The sequence below is a fragment of the Neoarius graeffei genome, chromosome 20, assembly GCF_027579695.1.
Source record: "Neoarius graeffei isolate fNeoGra1 chromosome 20, fNeoGra1.pri, whole genome shotgun sequence".
In the NCBI taxonomy this organism is placed as follows: Eukaryota; Metazoa; Chordata; class Actinopteri; order Siluriformes; family Ariidae; genus Neoarius; species Neoarius graeffei.
In genome coordinates this window covers 66,208,766-66,218,116 of record NC_083588.1, presented here as the reverse complement: position 1 = coordinate 66,218,116, position 9,351 = coordinate 66,208,766, and positions in this window count along the sequence as shown.

Genomic DNA, 9,351 nt, shown 5'->3' with positions numbered 1-9,351 from the left:
AGTACCAGCGAAATTGACTATCAACCCGTCCTTACATACACACATACATACAACTGACAGAGGGGGAGTAACAGGACAGGAAGACAGGGATGAAAAGAAAAAATACAGAGTAACATGAGGAGAGGGAGGAGAAAAAAGCAACCCCCACACTATGCTCCTGTGAGGAGTACAGTGTGGGAACATTAAACAAACACCTCAGCAGATAAGCACAAAATAACACAGTACACTTTACAACATGAAAACTCGGGACTTGAGGGGGGAGGGTGGGGGCGATCAGGGGTGGGGGGTAAGGAGGGGGAGGGGAGGGAGAGGGGTGGAGATAAAGGTAACCCAGTGCAAGCAAGCAGCCGTCCGTTCCTGCAGCCATGACGGCGCTGGTCGCGCACCTGCTTGTCACACTGGGGGTAAAAAGCGGCGACCACGTGAAGTGGGGAAAGGAATGCGAGAGCGTCCCACTGCAGTGATCTTCAGGGGGAGTTGTTGTTCCAGCAACGGCCTTGGCCGAGGCCAGTGCTGTCTGAGGGATCCGAGAGCAGATAAGATTGGGATTGTTTGGTCTTGGGGCGAGTAGACACATTCCTTTACATGACTACTCTGTTTGTCCATTCTGGTCTCCGAATCGATCTATTTCCTTTGCAAAGCCAGAAGCTTCTCCATGATGTTATCCATGTTGCAGTTCAAGTTCTAATAGCCACAGTCTGAGTGCCGACAGCTCTGTCCACCACTTCAATCATGTCTGGCAGCTTTATGGGGCTTTGGACAGCTGTCACCATTTTCTGATTTCCTCGATACACCAGGGCAACGCCTAACCCAATCAGCAAAAGTCGTGTAATCATGGTTCCGAATAGGTAGATGTCTTCAATGTCCACCACAGAAAGAATCGCCAGGCACATGACCCGCCACTGCTCCCATGCGTCCATCGTGTAGCCAGCTGCGAACGTTCCGGCAGGACAGGCCGGTTCCCCCGAACCCAGGCTCCTCATCGAGAAAATTGTGTCAATTGCGTTAAGAGACCAGTTTATCAATTCCATGATTTTTTTTAATTTGGAGAGCAGTGCGGAGAGAGTCTCTCAAAAGAATAGACAGTAGACAGACGAGACGAGACAAGAGGAGCATAAGCAGGGAAGATAAGGGAGAGGAGAGCAGAGAAATGCGACCACCTTCCGTGAGAGCATGGAGAGAAACATAAACATCTTTCCTTTTAATAAATCCAGATGTTGACTTCATCTGTCACCTTCATATCCCTGAGCTCAGAGTGCAGCTCGCTGCCTCGACAGTAACGGGAAAATCTACGATCCTGATTGGTTGATCCTGTCTCTCACCCTCACAGCTGGCAGCCAATGAGCTGCTTCCTGTGTCCTGGAAGTCGAAGGGCAGATGTTCTTATTAAATGTGATAATTACACCTCGATAAATTACAAACACACAACAGACCTGAGAGTAAAATCTTCCCACATCTGTTCATTTCTTCTCAATAAACTTTGATCATTAACATTTCATCATCGTCTAATCCTTCAGTCAGAAGTAGTTCCAGTTATTCTACACTTTCCTGAAGGTTTTGTGGAATCAATACGCCGTCAGAACGGCACCTGCTTTCTTAACAAATATTTTATTTAAACTCACAGCTCAGTCTCAGTATCGGGGTGAAAATCAGAAAAAAGGTGGATGTGATTTCAGACAAAACATATCAGACATCAGATCCTGCATCAAACAGCAAAGACTGGAACTGGATTTGGAATGTTTCAGAACTGGAAATGTTTTACATCCAGGATAAAGAGACTTTACTGGTGTTTCTTTTGTTAGGATTGATTTTATTAGATTTAGACTTTAAACCTTAGTTTATATATTTTAAAAAATTGCATCTTCGGAATTTTTAAAATGAACAACATCAGATGGCTAACGATATCAAACGATGCTCCAGGTTTCAGTATCAAAATAAAACAAATTCAGTCATAAAACAAATGCTACAGATATGGTGGATAAAGATCATGTGGGAAACAAAACAGCTGGAGTTATTGTTTAATTAATATTCAAAAATCAATTTGAACAAAACAGGTGAGATTATAAACCCGACTAGCAGTCAATAAACATTAAAAAAAAAAAATATATATATATATATATATATATATATATATATATATATAGTAAATAATTGTGAATTATGAAATATAAAAATAAATAAATAAATAAATAAATAAACACATCTATCTATCTATCTATCTATCTATCTATCTATCTATCTATCTATCTATCTATCTATCTATCTATCTCTTGCCCCCAGGTATGTACAGTACCAGTCACAAGTGTGGACACGCCTTCTAATTCTTAATTTTTTATTAATTAAAGTCACTTCCTGTATTAAAGTAATGATGGATGTCGTTTCTCTTTAGTTGTTTGGTTCTTGATGTAATATGGATTACTACAGTTGTGGATGGAATAGGGCTATTTTATTATTGTATATTTATTATTTACTGTTTGAGCTCAAGCACATTAAAGGCCATAGGCAACGGTTGGAGGTGAAACGTAGAATATCAACGTTATTGTCTAGAAGAACGACCCAAAAAGCGAATTCAATCTTCCTGGTGTCTAATTTGCACCCTAAAATTGAATAAAACGGTTAAAATATACTGTTTTGCCCAATTTCCGAAGGTTTGTTTACATCTCACTTATGCGCACTTTCACCGCCAGAGGACCGTCGCCGTGATGTCATTTAAGCCAAACAGACCGGGAGCAGCTCTGTGTTTACCTGCGAACCGAGCACACGTGTACGGACTTTGGTCGTGAGAGGTTGTGTAAAATGTCTGAAAGCGATTTTGAAGTAGGAACTCTCCAAATTGAATATCGAGAGGTGAAACCGTATCTGTATGACCCTATGGCCGTTGCGAAGCAATCGGTGAATGTGGCTCACTGGTTTGACCGCGCGGCCTCGGAATCGGACAGCGACTCGGCCGACTCTGATCGCGGCGACCCCGGACCTCAACAAGACTCGCGCCCAAACGATTTATCCTGGTAGTTACGATAAATTCCTACTTTCGTCATAATACTAAACAAGAGCCCTTTTGAAGAATAATTAAACCGCCTCCCTAGTGGATATAGGGAACGATTACTGGACAGCGCGCCGGTAGGCCACATTAGCCTGCCATCCACGGCATTATGCTATTTATAGCCGACTCTAAGTGAGGAAATATCCCTTTGTCTCATTTCCACAGTGATTGTACAGGATCCCTCAGGATTCTTGACTTGTCAATTACAAGCAAAAGTAAAAATGTTTCCCTCCAATCTTCTCCTTTTTGCTTGAGCGTTGCTGCTCCGTTTCTTCTTTGACTGCTTGATTTTGTTTCACGCGCACAACCCACTCTCTCTGCCTCGTCTCCTCTTTCAGAAAAAGCCAACCCTCTGGCTCTGCCTCTTATCCTTTTTCGGAAAAAGCCAACCCACTCGCTCCGCCTCTTCTCCTCTCTCGGTAAAAGGTAAAAGCTTCTTCCTGAACCGGTCCCGTTGTTACAGTTCACTGCACAACAATAAGGCATGGGGTTTCTTTGGAAATTCCCGAACGCACGTCTGCACTCAAGTCGAACGGCAATGTAAGTAAACGGAAGTGGACTCAACTTAAGTGGTTTGTTTGACTTAAATGCCGTCACGCGCCGAGTGGTCACGAAAATCGCCGAACAGAAATTCGCCGCGATCCGCACTAACTTATTTTAATTATTACTTATTAACAATACTTCTTGGGACCAGAAGAAAATTACAGAGAGTTTTTTAACATATAAAGTTTCAAATGTGCATAAAATTAAAACCGTTGCCTATGAGCTTTAAGAAGACAAGAAACTCGTCCACTAATGACCTTTTGACGAGACACAGCTGTTAATTGAAAAGCGTTCCAGGTGACTCCCTCATGAAGCTGGTTAAGAGAATGATAATAGTGTGTAAAGCGTCATCAAGGGAAACGCTGGATACACTGAAGAATTTAAAATATCAAACATATTTTTGTTTTTTAACACTTTTTTTGTTTAACACACAATTCTTGATATGTTCCAGATGTTATTTCATCGTGTTGATGTTTTCAGTTTTGTAGAAAAGAGTCACAATACAGAAACACCTGTAAACGAGTAGAGTAGGGGTGTACAAACTTTTGACTGGTATTGTATGTATAACTGTATGTTTACCAGCTGAATAAAGGAATATCTGTTTAGTGTAGTGAAGTGAAGTGTGTGTATGTTTGTGTGTGTCCTGCTAAACTCGTCTGGTTTTGTCCCCCCTGCTCTCGGCCGTCCTCTGTCTCCTCCCACCTGTAAAAAAGGACAGCTGGAACCCGTCAGTGAGGTACGACTTGATCAATCCTCTTTATGCTTTCTCTTTATGTGCTGTTTAAATGGTGCACAGTTAGCAACATAAATCAGCGGTTTCTTCCCCACAACTTCTTCAGACGCGCTGCCTCGGAGCTCATGTCTAATTTCTCCTCCCACATGCCATGATTTTGCACCCAATCAACATTTTGCTTTTTTTTTTTTTGCTGAAGCAATCACAGCCCTCTGATCATCTCTCTGCCTCGATGTGATGAGAATCTCTCTGATGAAACTGAGCAGAAAATAGGTTGCCTTTGTGATATGAGGTCCGAACCCCACACCTCCGTCGTCTCTGTGAGGGTTTGGATCTTCTTCATGGCCTTCCTTCGTCCATGAGCTGTTTGTTTAGCCGGAGTGCGGTGACAATAAATTACACCTGTGCTTAGGAGACCAGGCGGCCGTGTCACAGTACAGCATAGGCGATGACTCACACACACACTTTACTACAACGACTCCACACACACACACACACACTCAGCTCCTAAAAACCAAATGTTAATCAGAAGCACTCTGAGACTCCCTGAGGATGTTCTCCTCACGGAGAGCGAGACAACGATTCACACTTGATGTAGAAAAGTCTGGACAAACTGTCATGTGGCATTTCTACATTACATTATTTTTTTATTACATGGCATGAGCTACTTCTGGTAAAATCGTGCACTCTGATTGGTTCCTTGGTGGGCAGTATTTTCCCATAAGGTCCGTGAGCGATTATGGAATTTCTTTCCAAGGCACTGGCTTTCAATATTACAAAAAACAAAATGACAAAAAAGATTAATTGGGAATCAAAAATGGACAAAACACAAAAGACAAACAAGAGTCAGCGAGTTATTCAAGAAATGAACATCAAAGAGCGTTCAGAAACCGCTAACCGCAAACAGAAATTCGGTTATGAACCCGCTAGCCGTTTATTCTGCATGCGCGACTCAACTACATTACAAATATGACACGACTGAAAGCAGCATTACGTCTCATTATCATGACTGTTTGTTTTAATCTTAGAAATAAAAAAGCCATATAATAAACTGCTTATTAACCTCGCTTCCTCAGTCTTTACAGGAAAATATCAGACCGCAGTCTTTGCTCGGTCCATACTGTCAAGACCTCGGTTTGATATTTTCCTGTAAGGATGGAGTAAGCGAGGTTAATAAGGAGTTAATAAACCAGATAGTTTTCATACAAAATTGTAAGTAGAAACATTACGTCAGTACTTAAGCTGGGAAAGTTCCTGGTATTCAGAGTCAGCTAAAGCTGAGCAGACACTGTGCGATTTTTTCAATCGCAGTATTCAGCTGCTGCTCACACTGTACGAGTGAATCGGAGGGGTAAACAGCACGCAGCTTACGATTCCTGTTCTCACACTATACGATCCGATGCTCGGATGCGATGCTCGGATGCGATTCTCAGGATTTCAAACAGGTTTGATTTTCATCCGATCGATCGGGAAGAGGTCGTGAGGTGTTAATCGCTTGTCGTTACCCCATGTATACTACACGATCCGAGACGCACGATTGAGCCAAAACTCGGCCCGATCTCCAAAATAGTCGCACGGGTGAAAATCGTGTCAAAATCGGGCCAAAAATCGCACAGTGTATGCCCAGCTTTACACGGCTGCTTAAGAGGATTTTCTGAGCTCCATATTCAGATCTCCAATTCCTGCCTCCAAGGTTGCCAGATTTTTCTTGAGTAGAAGAATCCATGATTGGATTTTTCACTCCCATCTCGACCAAACACTCGGGGGGGGGGGCAATCAGGTGAATTTTATGATATCAGATGATTGAGGAGTCTTGTACATCACTGCATGAACAGTCCCAGCTATAATTACTGCTTTAAGCACCACAAATTTGGATTAATTTAACACCTGCTAATAAAATAGCACTTGATCCAGCACATGGTGTTTTTTGCATTTCATTTTTTTACATTGTTCTCATGAAAATGTAAAAAAAATTTCTGCACTTATCTCAAGTCTGAACTTCACTTTAATATCCAGTATGTCTAATAAATATTATTCGATCCACATTCACTGGATATGAGCAATTGTACGCTCTGATTGGCTACTCTACTACTAGGATATCAGATCATATACCATGAATAGAGAAAAACAAAATGGCAGAGCATGTTGCCGAACCAACCGAGGACAAAATAAAGACTCGACCCAAAAACAACCCCCCCCCCCCAAAAAAAAAATGGGATGAAAGTATTTGATGGTAAGAATGTATCTTTTTTATTTTTCAAGAATTATTATTATTATCATTGCATTTTTCACAAATTGCTCCTGTCATTTCACCGGTTTGTTTACATTATAAGCGGAAATGATTTTGTCAGAAATTTCGTATAAAGTTTTTATTCATCAAATTTGCAAAAAATAAAAATGCTCTGTTTCTCAAAATCCAGTGAATGTAGATAGACTAAAACAGTTATTCCACTTAATCTCGTCGTACATGGATTATAGACAACTCGGTGCTATGTGCCTCGTCGCCTATCAGCTCATGTACGACTCGATTTCATGGAATAACTGTTAATTGAAACTTAACACACGCGGCTGTCTGAAATAGCCAAGACCTACCACACTGTCCGATAAAGAGCACCACTGCATTCTCTCTGAACAGCCATAACGCTTTATGAGCCATTGTTGTGCAGGAGTTGGTGCTGAGTGACGTCTCTCTGAGTACTGTTGGTGACGGTTCTCCTCAGGGTCTGCTGTCCACACTGACGGATCTCCTGCTGTGCCGCTGGTCGTGTCGATCGTGTTGGCAGTGGTGCTGGGAATGTAGCTGTTGTCAGACCACGGACGAGGAAGTGGAGATTCTGGGGCCATTTCCTGCACAGACGCCGTCCTGGCTGTAAGGACATCTATAATCCTCTGATTATCTCCGTACTGTGTGTTTATAGCCTCATATAATCGCCTTATTATACTTTTATAACCTTACAGTTATGGTCAGAAGTTTACATACAGGGACATGAATGTGATGGTGATATTGGGCTTTCAGTGATTTCTTTGAATTATTTACACAGCCGCCTAATATTTGGTTAAATCTCCCTGAGTGAGTTTTACCTTCAGCAGATGATTTTGTTCACCATCAACAAGCTTCTGTCAGAGTTCTGGTTGGATATTTGTCCTCTCTTCTTGGCAGAATTGGTGGAGTTTAATTAAATGTGTTTTTTTCTGGAACAGACCCGACTTTTAACTTGAGTGATGTTGAGGAAGCGTCTCTGACTCATCACATGCTTCAGTGATTATTACAGAAACACAGCTAGATCACCAGTCAGCATGAGCAGGACAAGTTAATGTGAGTTTTCTAGTGACGTATTGCTGTCAGGTGGCATGTGGAGGCACATGAGTCTCGTCTGAATGAAGAAATGAGAGACGGTTTAGTCTGCAGTTAATCCGAGTCTGTGGTTTGGATCATCATCACGAATCAACAGACTGTGTTCTGAAACGTCAATCATGCTTTGTTTTGGGGTGACGGATGTTCCCAGGTGGTTGCTGGGTAATTGCAGGGTGACGGACGCCCCCAGGGGGCTGCTGGGTAATTGCAGGGTGACGGACGTCCCCAGGGGGCTGCTGGGTAATTGCAGGGTGACGGACGTCCCCAGGGGGCTGCTGGGTAATTGCAGGGTGATGGCCGCCCCCGGGGGGTTGCTGGGTAATTGCAGGGTGACGGCCGCCCCCAGGGGGTTGCTGGGTAATTGCAGGGTGACGGCCGCCCCCAGGTGGTTGCTGGGTAATTGCAGGGTGACGGACGCCCCCAGGGGGCTGCTGGGTAATTGCAGGTTGACGGATGTTCCCAGGGGGTTGCTGGGTAATTGGAGGGTGACGGACGCCCCCGGGGGCTGCTGGGTAATTGCAGGGTGACGGACGTCCCCAGGGGGTTGCTGGGTAATTGCAGGGTGACGGATGTCCCCAGGGGGCTGCTGGGTAATTGCAGGGTGACGGCCGCCCCCAGGGGGTTGCTGGGTAATTGCAGGGTGACGGATGTCCCCAGGGGGCTGCTGGGTAATTGCAGGGTGAAGGCCGCCCCTGGGGGGTTGCTGGGTAATTGCAGGGTGACGGAAGTCCCCAGGGGGCTGCTGGGTAATTGCAGGGTGATGGACACCCCCAGGGGGCTGCTGGGTAATTATAGGGTGATGGATGTCCCCAGGGGCCTGCTGGGTAATTGCAGGGTGACAGACGTCCCCGGGGGCTGCTGGGTAATTGCAGGGTGACGGCCGCCCCAGGGGACCTGCTGAGTAATTGCAGGGTGATGGATGCCCCAGGGGGCTGCTGGGTAATTGCAGGGTACCGGACGCCCCCAGGGGGTTGCTGGGTAATTGCAGGGTGCTGGACGTCCCTGGGGGCTGCTGGGTAATTGCAGGGTGATGGACGCCCCCAGGGGGCTGCTGGGTAATTGCAGGGTGACGGCCGCCCCCAGGGGGTTGCTGGGTAATTGCAGGGTGACGGATGTCCCCAGGGGGCTGCTGGGTAATTGCAGGGTGAAGGCCGCCCCTGGGGGGTTGCTGGGTAATTGCAGGGTGACGGAAGTCCCCAGGGGGCTGCTGGGTAATTGCAGGGTGATGGACGCCCCCAGGGGGCTGCTGGGTAATTATAGGGTGATGGATGTCCCCAGGGGCCTGCTGGGTAATTGCAGGGTGACAGACGTCCCCGGGGGCTGCTGGGTAATTGCAGGGTGACGGCCGCCCCCGGGGACCTGCTGAGTAATTGCAGGGTGATGGATGCCCCAGGGGGCTGCTGGGTAATTGCAGGGTGCCGGACATCCCCAGGGGCCTGCTGGGTAATTGCAGTGTGCCGGACGCCCCCAGGGGGTTGCTGGGTAATTGCAGGGTGCTGGACGTCCCTGGGGGCTGCTGGGTAATTGCAGGGTGACGGATGCCCCCAGGGGGCTGCTGGGTAATTGCAGGGTGACGGACGTCCCCAGGGGCCTGGTGGGTAATTGCAGGGTGACGGACACCCCCAGGGGGCTGCTGGGTAATTGCAGGGTGACGGACGCCCTCATTCAGAAGTGGAA